Raw genomic sequence first — 12,493 nt, 5'->3', positions numbered from 1 at the left:
AGAGCACAGCTGCAGTCCTGCATGGAGGATGCCAACTTGCCCTGGGGACACCTGGTTAGGCATTCAGGTTTGTCAGGTGGTAGTCAGAGCTATAGAGCTCCCAAGAGATTATGACCTTTGTCTTGGGCTACCAGGGCAGGTAGAGAAAGATCATCAGATAGAGGAAGGTATGGGCATGTCTGAGCTCAGCCTCTCCTTGGGCAGGGCTTGTTACAGCTGCTGTGGGGAATAAGGGTGTGTTACAGCTGCTGTGGGGAATATAAGTCCAATGGACTTATATTCCCAAGGGGATTATGTCTGCCTCTGCTGACTCGTACAGATAGCCAGGGAAGTAGAGGAAAGTTGGCAGTCACAGGCCACACCCCGCTCCCACATAGCCCACAGTCCTAAAGGCTGGTCTCACTCCCCCACAGTGCCCCACCAACAGCACCAAGTCTATTTCCAGGCAGCCGGTGACCACGGCTGAGAACTCACCCCAGACCACGAGCCTCCCCATTGAGAAAGCAAGCAGACTCACAGTGTTTCAGTGTCTCAGGGAGCCTGCAGCAGTGATCCAGTTCCTTCAAAGGATCTGTGGATTCTCTCGGCTTCTCTGGTATGTTCCTGCAGTAGTTCTTGGAGCAAAAGTTCATGATGTGAGTCCCCACATGCTGCTCTGTCCATCTGAGCAGGAGCTGCAAGTTAGTCCTGCCTTCCACCCACCGTCTTAATCTCCCATAATCTAATCTTAACACATAGACACTATTCTAACATCCTCCATCACCTCCAGTAACTAACGAGGAGCGCCCATTAAAACTCTAGCATTTTCCACACCCCTCCCTTTCTCTCCATCCCTGTGATTGTTTCTGTCTTGGTTGCTGGCCTGGGCTATTACCTTAGTCTTCTAAGTAATGTCCTACCCTGGCTCTCACCCCTCCTCAGTTCTTTCCATGGACTCCAGATGGTTCTTTCCAAACCACAAAATCAATCATGTTATATTCCTGGGTAAAATTCTCCAAATAATTGAGGTTGTTTCTGAAAGACCAAACTCCAGCAGCAGGTGTGTGACTCTAAGAGGAACCCACCTGGCCCAAGTTATCTAGTAACCCAAAAATAAAATAGAAGAAAAAGCAAATGTGTCATCCATTATCGTGAAGTGTAATGGAAATGTACAGAGCACAGGCTCACTATAATCTGTCATCCAGAATAAGTCCTCCCATCACCTGAGTTGCCTTTAAATAGACCTTCTTACTATGGTCATGAATGACAGGAATTAAAATAGCAGGAACTTAGGAATTTCTAACTGGATATTTCAAGTGTCAGCTGTTTAATGTTTTCTCTAAGTTTTATTATGGTTCTTATCAAATCTGAGAGGAATAAAGAAATACTAGCAGAGGAAAGGTAAAACCCATTGAATATCAATGCTCTTACAATGCTTTCTGAACAGTAAATGTAGGAATGTTTAAATAACAATTTCATCAGCTTTACTTTAAATTTTGTTCCTTTGTAGAACAAGAAGGAAAAAGCATCTATTCTCACTCAAGAAGGATTTTTTGAACATCAACTATGTACTTGGCATAGCATTAAGTACTGGAAATTAAAAAATTAATGTCACAATCTCTGCCTTTAAGAAACACACATTGCGGTGGTGAAAATATGTAAAAATGTAATTAGCATAGCAAATACTTCTACAGCAATTACTATGTGCCAGACACTGTCCTAAGAGCTTTACATATATTTACTCATTTATTCTTCACAACAATCCTATGAAGTAGATCCTATTATCCCTATTTTACCATTGAAGAAAATGAGGCACAGAGAGGTTAGCAACTTGCTCAGGGCCACACAACTAGCATGCAGCAGGACCCAAACTCAGACCCATACACTCTGGCCTCACAACACTGCATTGCCTGTAAATGATAAGTTAAGAAATAGAAATATGCTCATGATATTATAGGAACAGGTTCAGATTTATTAGACAAGGTTTAGAGAAGTTATTTTAATACTAATAATCAATATTATGTATTATACACGAATCAAAAGCTAATGCATATTGTGCTCATTTATTATGTTCTAAATACTTTTATGTGTTGACTTCTTTCAACCTCACAACAATCTCATGAGATTGGTTTCATTATTATCCCCATTTTTCAAATAAGGAAAATGAGGGGTTTGGAGTGATATGGTTTGGCTGTGTCCCCACCCAAATCTCATCTTGAATTGTAGTTCCTATAATCCCCACATGTCATGAGAGGGACCAGGTGGAGGTAATTGAATTATGGATGTGGTTTCCCCCATGCTGTTCTCATGATGATGAGTGAGTCTCACCAGATCTGATGGTTTTATAAGCTTCTGTCATTTCCCCTGCTTGCACTCATTGTCTCTCCTGCCACCCTGTAAAGAGGTGCCTTCTGCCATGATTGTAAGTTTCCTGAGGCTTCCCCAGCCATGCAGAACTGTGAGTCAATTAAACCTCTATTCTTTATAAATTACCCAGTCTCGAGTATTTCCTCGTAGCAGCATGAGAACAGACTAATACACAAAGGTTACGCAGCTAGTAAGTGGCAGAAGTTTCTATAGCAGGCAGAGTAGAATTTGATCTTAAATACATATAAGCAGTGAGCCAAGCCACCAAGTCAGAGACCAGAAGTATGGGCAAAGAGGACACTCTGTTCAGGGATGCATGTGGAGAAAAAGAGGTACCTGGGCCACAGAGACTTGCACACATCTCCAGCACATGAACTGCCAAAGCACAGCTCAGAGTGAGAAGAATTAGGCAAAGCAGATGATGGAGGGACCAGTATGCACAGTTTGATTTTACCTCTAGAAAACAGGGGCCTTTGAAGGACTTTTAGGCAGGGACTGACATGGCCAGGTTTTAATTTTAGATAGGACACTAATGATTGTGAATCAATTTGAAAGGGAAAAGATGGAGACTCTTGAACTTGTCCAGGAGGCTCACTTCTAAAGTAGGACAGTGGTGGTAAAGTGAAAAACTAGAAAGGATGTAAAACCAGCAAGTTGCTCCATTCACACCACAATCTCTTCTCTTTCTGAATGGTTATTGGATTATTCACACAACCACCCATCCATAGCCAGTCTCCCCTTTTTTTTCTGTAACATTAGAGAAGTCAGTATAGTTATAGCTAATCACTCTTATCTTTCCTGTATCCTCTTCAACTAGTGGCTCTCAAAAACCTTGCACTTAATTACTCTCAGTGCTCTCACTGAAAATTATTATATACTTTTTACCAAAAAAGTACAACATGACCAAAAGTCCAAACAACATGAAAAAGACTAAACTTCCTACGGTTCAGTTATCCCAATTCTGTTTCTTTTGGTGTGTAAGTAAGTACAGATGAGTTCTCGCTTTATCTAGACTGTGCTAGGCAGTTTGGGTACAACTCCACTTTAAGGCATTTTCATTAGCTCCTTTATTATGTCAACTAATGTTAACATAACAAATAGCTAAAACGCAATACATTATGTCCCTAGTGAGGGACATTATGTTAACTAATACTTAAAACACAATACAAAAACAAAGTAAACAATGAAAAATAAATACAAAAATACTAAAATATTACACCATTTTCAAAAACATAATGCAATAGTCAAGACTGGCATGACTAGCTTTGGGCTGCAAGTAAACAAATATCACAGTGGTTTAACCAAAAAGGGATTTTTTTTTTATGACATAGCAGGAAATGCAGAGGGAGGCAGATCAAGAAAGAAAGACCAGGCTCTGTCCAGCACCCTGCTTTGTCCTCTTAAGCATGAGGCTCTTACCCTCATGGTCATAGTCCGGCTTGTGTATCTTCAGTCATCCGTGTGCATGCTTGGCTTTCTCAGCAAAACCAAGGGGGAAGGAAGAAAGCACATGTCTGTTTTTAGCTAGAAAACAATGTTTCCCAATTAAGCCCATTCTCTAAACTTTTTATTCCATCTCATTGCTCAAAATTAGTTCAAAAGAGTCTGGAAAAATGACTACATGTATCTGCAATACCTTTCAACTCCAACAAAATCAGGATTCTACTGGAAAAGAAGAATGGATACTGAGTACATAAATTGGCAGTCTGACACCCTGAGAAATGCTGGTATTTGCAGGATGGATGGGATGATAGGAGCACAGGAAGGGAGTAGAGAGGTGCATTATGAGAAGCACATGGACAGGCCTGAGAGGAATCACAGAAGCATCAAATTCAGCCTCAGTTTCCAATAAAAGGTTGACAGAAACACGCCAGCTGCATCTCACAATTAGGACACGACTGGTGATGTTTGAATACAAAGGGGACTCTTTCATGAAGGAAGAATTAAAACAATTTAGTGTATCCAAGAGTGTAGACATTAGAATAAGCAGCATTAATGTACCTGGTAGAAAGATGTGCATAGAAGTTAAGGAGATAACTTGTCCTACAGCGACTGGCAAAAATAACCAGAGATGGTCCAGCCAGAGAGAGCCTGTGTTGCTTTCTGTGTTATGCTACCTAAGTTTACAAAAATTTTTCCTGCATTAAGGGTCTGATCTGAGAAAATAAAGGGAACTCTCTTTCTTTTAAAGTTCCCTATCTCTTAAGTAGTGTTACCATCCACTGCAATGGCAGAGAATGAGACGAGAGCCTCCCTCCTTCAATTACACATCCTGTCAACATATTTCCTTCCTTTTGCCTCTGGATTAAAGAAATCATATTAACAGCTATAATTGCAAGGCAGGTGGTCAACAGATCAGATAGGCTGCTTTTACAAAGTGCACACTCTATTTTACCTAGTTCTCTTCATTTGTACCCTAAATAATTTTTTTGCATATTTTTGTCATATTCTAAAAGGAACTAGGCTTTGAGACAACATCATCCTTAACTCCTGAGAGCACAGTGGGAACCAAAAAATTGCTTTTGAGTATTCTAATGTCTTTTTTGGTATAAGATGAGCAATCTTTTAACAAAGAAGAAACTTGCAGAAATATTATATTGATTTTCTTGAAGTTATCCTGCATAAAGTATCCTAACTTCCATGACTCAGAATATTAACCAATTATTCAAAGTCCAATTTGTCACCCCAAGCATATTTTGAACCTGGAAATCTTAATAAAGTGTTATGCTACAGAGAAAAGTAAACTTACTTTTTTTGTTTTATCTCAATACAAGTCAACTACCTCCCAGATTTTGAGTCTGTTAAGATTTGTCAAATGTGGATCATTGATTTCTTTAGCCTGACATAGTAACTAAGTGGAAACTTTGTCAATTAACTGTTCTCAGAGATGCCTACAATATGGATAGTGTCATGGATTTGAGCTCTTAGGTAAAGTACCTTTCTACTCAGAACGTATTTTTTCTCTTTATCATGTTTAAAGACAAATACCTTGAAATCTAATATCTGTATGGTATCATATTCAACTAAATTTATCATATTCAACTGAATCCCTTTGGTAAAACTAAATCCAGTTTTGATAAACAAAAGTTCTATCTAAAAACCTGTTAGATTAAAATCTATAAAATGAATGCCACAGTCTAGCGCTGTCCCTGCTCAAGTACACATGTTCCTTTGAGGGGGTCTGGACATCCTATTAGGTGAGAAATAATTATAGAAATGATGAATATATGTGATAATGTTCAGATCTTGGAGGACACTAGGGGTTCTCCAAATACTGATTATTAAGCGGAAGAAGTCGTAAGAAAGAAAAAGAAAGGATGGATTTTAGCATATTGTGAAGGACTTCCTACTATTAGGAATGGTGGTGAGTTTAACTTTAATTAAATACTGAATTCCTTTTCACTTAAAGGGTTTAAACACTTGAAACCCAACAATGTTTCAATGATCCATCAATCAACCAACTGATAATAAGAAAGCCACCTCTTTGTCATCCCAGGAGACACCATTCACATTTTTGTCTGCATGAATGACATTCCACCAGCCCGGCTCTGTAAAATAGTTTAGAAAGGTCTGCCTTCACTGGATAAGAAGATGAAGGTAATGCAAGTCACAGGGACACAAATGATGGGCAAAAAAAGAGAGCCAATTTTTTTTTTTTTTTTTTTTGAGACAGAGTCTCGCTCTGTTGCCCAGGCTGGAGTTCAGTGGCGCGATCTCGGCTCACTGCAAGCTCTGCCTCCCGGGTTCACGCCATTCTCCTGCCTCAACCTTCCGAGTACCTGGGACTACAGGCGCCCGCCACCACGCCCGGCTAATTTTTTGTATTTTTAGTAGAGACGGGGTTTCACCTTGTTAGCCAGGATGGTCTCGATCTCCTGACCTCGTGATCTGCCCGCCTCGGCCTCCCAAAGTGCTGGGATTACAGGCGTGAGCCACCGCACCCAGCCAAGAGAGCCAGTTTTAAGGAGGGAGGGATACCACTTGGCTACTCATCAGACCCAGGGTATAAAACAAAAGAAATTGGTTAGAATTTCAAGATTTCAAAATTGTGTGACCACATGAATGATGCAGCTTTTACAGAGAGGGGATTTAGAACAAGGACTCCATTTTGGAAGAAGGCAAGAATAAATAATGCTACTGGATGATGACATGAAGTCTCCACATTGGAAGCCTAATGGAAATTGTGTACACGTTTCGTCAGTCCACTAAGACTGAAACCTTATTGAAAGTCCTGACTCTCTCATGCCTTTTATTCCACACGCAACTCGTGCTGAAGAGTTTTCACAAAGTAGAATTTAAAACACACTTACTGAATTGAACTAATCATGTTTTACATCATGTATTGGTTTCTCTCAACATACATCTCGCCAGACTCTTGGTGTGAAAATTGTATTATTGGCATGAACAAGGCACTGGAAACCTGTATTAACTTCTGCCAGCCACTAGAATACCACTCAGAAAATTACAGCTTCCACAGCTAAAATGAGTTAATATCCTGCCAAATAGAAAGAAATGTGTTCTCTCCATGTTGCCAACAGATTAACTTAAATGCCTGTGGCAAAGACCACTGAGCCCATTCAATCAGAATTATATTTGACCAAAGTTGTAATTTCATCAAAGGACATTGTAAACAAGAGCAGAAGCAAGATTCCCATTTGACGTAATTAGAAGTATGCTTAGATATGAAACTTAAATCTTAGGAGAGAGAGAATAAAATATTACAGAACATAAGGCTTGAGCTGTGTATGTAATAAGAGATGACTTCAAATTTCAACCATGGAACTGTCTTCATTGTAAATGTTTGGCTGGTATACAAAATATTATTACATTATTTATTTAAGCCAAGTTTGAGTTCTCATATGTACTATAGTCAGTGTTCAAGAAGTGTTTATTAAATGGATGTCATGCATTCATCTATTCCATGAATACATATTGCAAATCATGAAGTTTACTGTTTAGTGAGGGAAATTAAAAAACAATTCTATACATACATAAATGTGTATATTTACAAATTGTGAATGTGTTAGTAGAAAATCCAGCGTGGCTCCTCAGTTGGAAGCCAGGTGAATGCATAGCAGGTTTCTATTCTATACTGAAAAGATGTGAGAGCAAAGACTTTTCACAACGTTGTCATATCTCAGCACGTAGTACAATGCCAGGCACACAGAACATTGGAATTTGGACAGAAATTAGAAGACTAAGTAAGAATTAACCAGGTAAAGTCTAGGGCTAGGCACCGGTACACTGAAAGAACCATCCAGGTCAAGGCAACTTGTGAAACATTACAAGATGAGTAGGAAAATCAGGCATTTGAGGAACTTACAGAAACACCAAAGTAGTGGGGGGTTGGGGGGCAGGGGCGAGGCACGGAGGGGAAGCAAAGAGAAAAGCATTAAGACATGAAGGAGATCATGCCTGGCTTTACAGCTCACCTTAAAGATTTTGATCATTATCTTGAGAACAGCAGGAAATGCTTGAATGTTTTTAAGGAGTAAAGGAGCATTATCGGATTTGCTTCTGTAAAAACACGACTTTAGTTACAGGGCAGAATAGGTAGATTGGAAGGTAACTAAAGAGATGTAGTAAGGAAGCTGTTCCAGCCAAGTCGTGATGGTATCTCAGGCTAGAGTGGTGGCAATGGGGATAAAAAGAAATGAATAGATTTGGGAACTAATAAGTAAAATCTAATTGCTAGTATGTAGTGGACATTATGTTTTGACAGTTACAAACAAACTTCCTTTGAAGAGCTAAGATTCTAGTTTAAGGAAAAAAAATACATGTATCAACAATAGCACCTTAAGAGACATTTATAAGCATAAGAAATTAAAAATACCAATATGATAAATGACAATAGGAATGGGTGAGCCTTTAGATAAGGTGTTCAGGGAAAGTTTCTTTAAGGGGGAAGTGTTTGAGATGAGAAATGAATGAAGAATAGAATATTTCTATGGAAAGAATTAGAGACAAGATATTCCAGGCAGAAGTAAGAGCAAGTGCAGAGATCTTGTGATAGAAGTTCTCTTGTTTTATTCAAAGAATGGCAAGCAGGCCAGTATAGGTGGTGCAAAGCACAGGAGGACATTGAAGGAGATGTGGTCAGAGACATAGTGTTCACAGCAACAGGAAACACAGAAGACTCAGTTTGGGATGGGAGGTCATTGGTGCCGTTTTAGACATGTTGAGTTTGAGGCACCTTTGAAACATCTAAAGAGAAACTTTTCAATAAGCACAATGTGGATTTGCAAAATTGGAGCTAAGAGATAAAAATATCCATTTCAGGGTTCTTATCATACAGATGGTAGTTTACACTACGGATGTGAATAAAAAACACTAGGGAGAATACACAGAAAACAGAAGGGAGCAAAGAATCTTGGAGTCTTAAGGAATTTTAACACTCAACAGCCAGGCAGAGGGAAATGAGCCTGCAGAGGAAAGATGTAGCTTGAAAGGGAACCCCACATAGCTGCCCCAAAGCCCAAGGATGGGAATAGTTCAAGGAGAGTGGCCAAGAGTGTCAGTTGCTACTGTGAAGCAAAACTCATAGAGATGAATTTCATGATAAGGATTTCACTGGTGGTTTTAAAGAATCTTTTGCTGAAGTAAAGAGAAAAAGCCAGATTAAAGTGGACTGAGGAGTGAGGAGGGAATGGAAAGCGATAAAGTGTTGCCACTTGGGTAGACAAGTTTTCTGAGAATTTTGGATGTGAGGATAAAGTTTTCAAAGGTAGAAGTTAGAAGAAAAAAATATTCTTAGGTGTTTTCCTTGGTTTTTTATTTTTGAAAAGGAGGAAATTTAAGTATATTTGGATGCTGAGAAGAAACATCAGAATATACGGTCAGAGAAATTAAAGCAAAGGTCCTACTCATATAGAAGGAGACATTTTCTCAGTCTTGTTATTAATTGAAAATTTTAACAATTACTTATTTTGAGCATATACAAACTCTAGGCAAAACAGTGCTTTGTGTATACAAATTCCTATTTTCATTATTATAATAATTTTATTTTCTTCATATTGTTAGAACATTCTAACAAAATTAAGTGGGAAGTTTACACATTCAATATTTAGTGTGTATATGTATACATACATACATATATGTATATATATGTGATTATAGATTTGACTTTTATTCACTGTTTTATCATGACATTTGACACCATGCATTCATTTTAAACAGGGATCTTTTATTAAAAGTTTCATTCATTTTGACGTTTTATTTTCAACAATTAAAAATACAGGAAAAAAAACACTCTAAATGTATTTCAGTCAGCTGTTTTTACCAAAGAAATTTAATTTGAAAAAAGTAATTCACAGACATAGTCACTACGTCTTCATAATGGTATTATGGTTTGTATGACTAAAAATGAATGAATAGGAAAATTAGAAATTTCATTCAGTTGACTCTCGACATTAAATGTTGTAGTCTGAAAAGAGATAGTGTTCAAATATCTAATATAAGATATTCAAATACCGAAATCATCAATTTAAAAAAAATGTACCATATGTATATTATTCATACAAAATCAGTATACAATTTACAATTAGTATTATTGTTTTCTCTCTTGCAAAGATATAAGATAACATTGAAAATATATATGATACAAATTATTTTGAGCCTTGCCTGAGAAGATAAAGTTTGAATTCCATACTATATCACAGTGAAAATCCTCTGAAATGTTTGTTCAGCAAACAGAAAGTACATGATGAGGTGTGAGGTTGGTTGGACCCTTAAAGATTTATTCAATGTTCAATCATTCAAGAAATATTTGAGTGTCTCCTACATATCAAACAACGTTTTAAAAGGTGAACCATAGGCCAAAAGCCTGAAACATCCCTATTTCAAATCACGAAATTTAAGTCACTCCTCTGCATACTGATTCCTCTATCCAAAAAATAATGTTGTAAGTATTTCTTGAGAACATTCTGTAAGACTCTAGGTAGAACCAACAGGTAGTAAATATTGTATACTCAAAAATAAAGGAATTAGGAAAGCATTGGAGATTCAAGAAGCAAATACATCACTCAAGGATAATAAAGAATATGTTTGTTAAGGAAACTTGCAGGAGATACTCAATGATTACATGCATCCACACACACAAACACAGCTATCGCTTTCCTATGATTGTCAGATCTGACTAATGCAGAATTTTATTTCAGGTATTTTTCCCAATGATTGGCCAATGCCACGTGCTAGAGGTATAATCAGGTAGTCGACCAGAGACATAATAGTGGTTACCAGGAGCGAGGACTTGTGTGGCTCAAATTCTAGCAGCTCACAGGTAAAGAACTGTCATTGAAAAGACCAATCAAATAATCCCAGTAAAAAGTGGGCAAAGGACATAAACAGACATTTTTGAAAGGAAGACCTACAAATGGCCAGCAAGTGCATGAAAAAATGCTCAGCATCACTAATCATCAGATAAATGCAAATGAAACCACAGTGAGATATCATCTTATGCCAGTCAGAATAGTTACTATTAAAAAGTCAAGGCCGGCCGGGCGCGGTGGCTCATGCCTGTAATCTCAGCACTTTGGAAGGCCGAGGCGGGCGGATCACGAGGTCAGGAAATCGAGACCATCCTAGCTAACACATGGTGAAACCCCATCTCTACTAAAAATACAAAAAAAAAAAAAATTAGCCGGGCGTGGGGGCGGGCACCTGTAGTCCCAGCTACTCAGGAGGCTGAGGCAGGAGAACAGCGTGAACCCGGGAGGCGGAGCTTGCAGTGAGCCGAGATCGCGCCACTGCACTCCAGCCTGGGAGACAGAGCAAGACTCCGGTCAAAAAACAAACAAAAAAAAAACAGATATTGACAAGGATCAGGAGGAAAAGGAAAACTTATACACCACTGGTGGGAATGTAACTTAGTGCAACCGCTATGGAAAACACTATGGAAATTTCTCAAAGAACTAAAAATAGAACTATGATTTACCCAGCAATCTCAGATACCCATAATTGTCCTTTTTTTTTTTAGGCGGAGTCTCGCTCTGTCACCCAGGCTGCAATACAGTGGCACAATCTGGGCTCACTGCAATCTCTGCCTCACAGGTCTAAGCGATTCTCCCACAGCCTCCCAAGTAGCTGGGATTACAGGTGCATGCCACCATGCCTGGCTAATTTTTTTTTTTTTTTTTTTTTTTTTTTTTTAGTAGGGATGGGGTTTCACCATGTTGGCCAGGCTGGTCTTGAACTCCTGATCTCAAGTGACCCGCCCGCCTTGGCCCTTCAAAGTGCTGGGATTACGGGCATGAGCCACCGCGCCCAGCCATACTCGTACTTTTATAGCAACACTATTCATAATAGCAAAGATATGAAATCAACTTAAGTGTCCATCAACAGATGACTGGATAAATGTGGTGTACATATATATACACACACACATATAAATAAAAGAAAATGCAGTATATATACACATATATATTTTATATACACATGCATATATATTTTATATATATGTATAAACACACACCAGATGTGTGTGTGTATATATACATTTATGTGCCATAGAATACTACTCAGGCAAACCATATACATATATATGTGTATATACATATATAAACCATATACATATATTATGTGCCATGGAATACTAAGGCAAACCATATACATATATACGTGTATACACTACATATATGTAGTGTATACACATATATGTATATGTAGCATATATACACATATATAATAACATATACATATAACATATATACACACACACACACACTACTCAGGCAAACCATGGTTTGCCTCAGTATTCCATGGCACACGGATGTGGTATACATACATATATATGTAGTATACATATGCATACTATATGCTGTACATATATACATATCTACATACATAACGTATATACCTATATACTATATATATACACCATACAAATATACATATACTACATGCATGTATATATACACACACACATCACATATATATGAGACATGGAAACTCAGGCAAACAAAAGAATGAACTCATTCATGTCTTTTGCAGCAACATGGAACTGGACGCCAATACCATAAGTGAAATAACTCAGAAACAGAAAGTCAAATACGACGTATTTTCACTTTTAAGTGGGAGCTAAAAAATGTGTACACATGGACATGGTGAAATAATAGACATTGAAGACTCAGAAGGGTACAGGGTGGAATGG

Source organism: Pan paniscus, chromosome 4 (genome assembly GCF_029289425.2).
Source record: "Pan paniscus chromosome 4, NHGRI_mPanPan1-v2.0_pri, whole genome shotgun sequence".
NCBI classification, from domain to species: Eukaryota; Metazoa; Chordata; class Mammalia; order Primates; family Hominidae; genus Pan; species Pan paniscus.
This window is presented reverse-complemented; position numbering follows the sequence as displayed.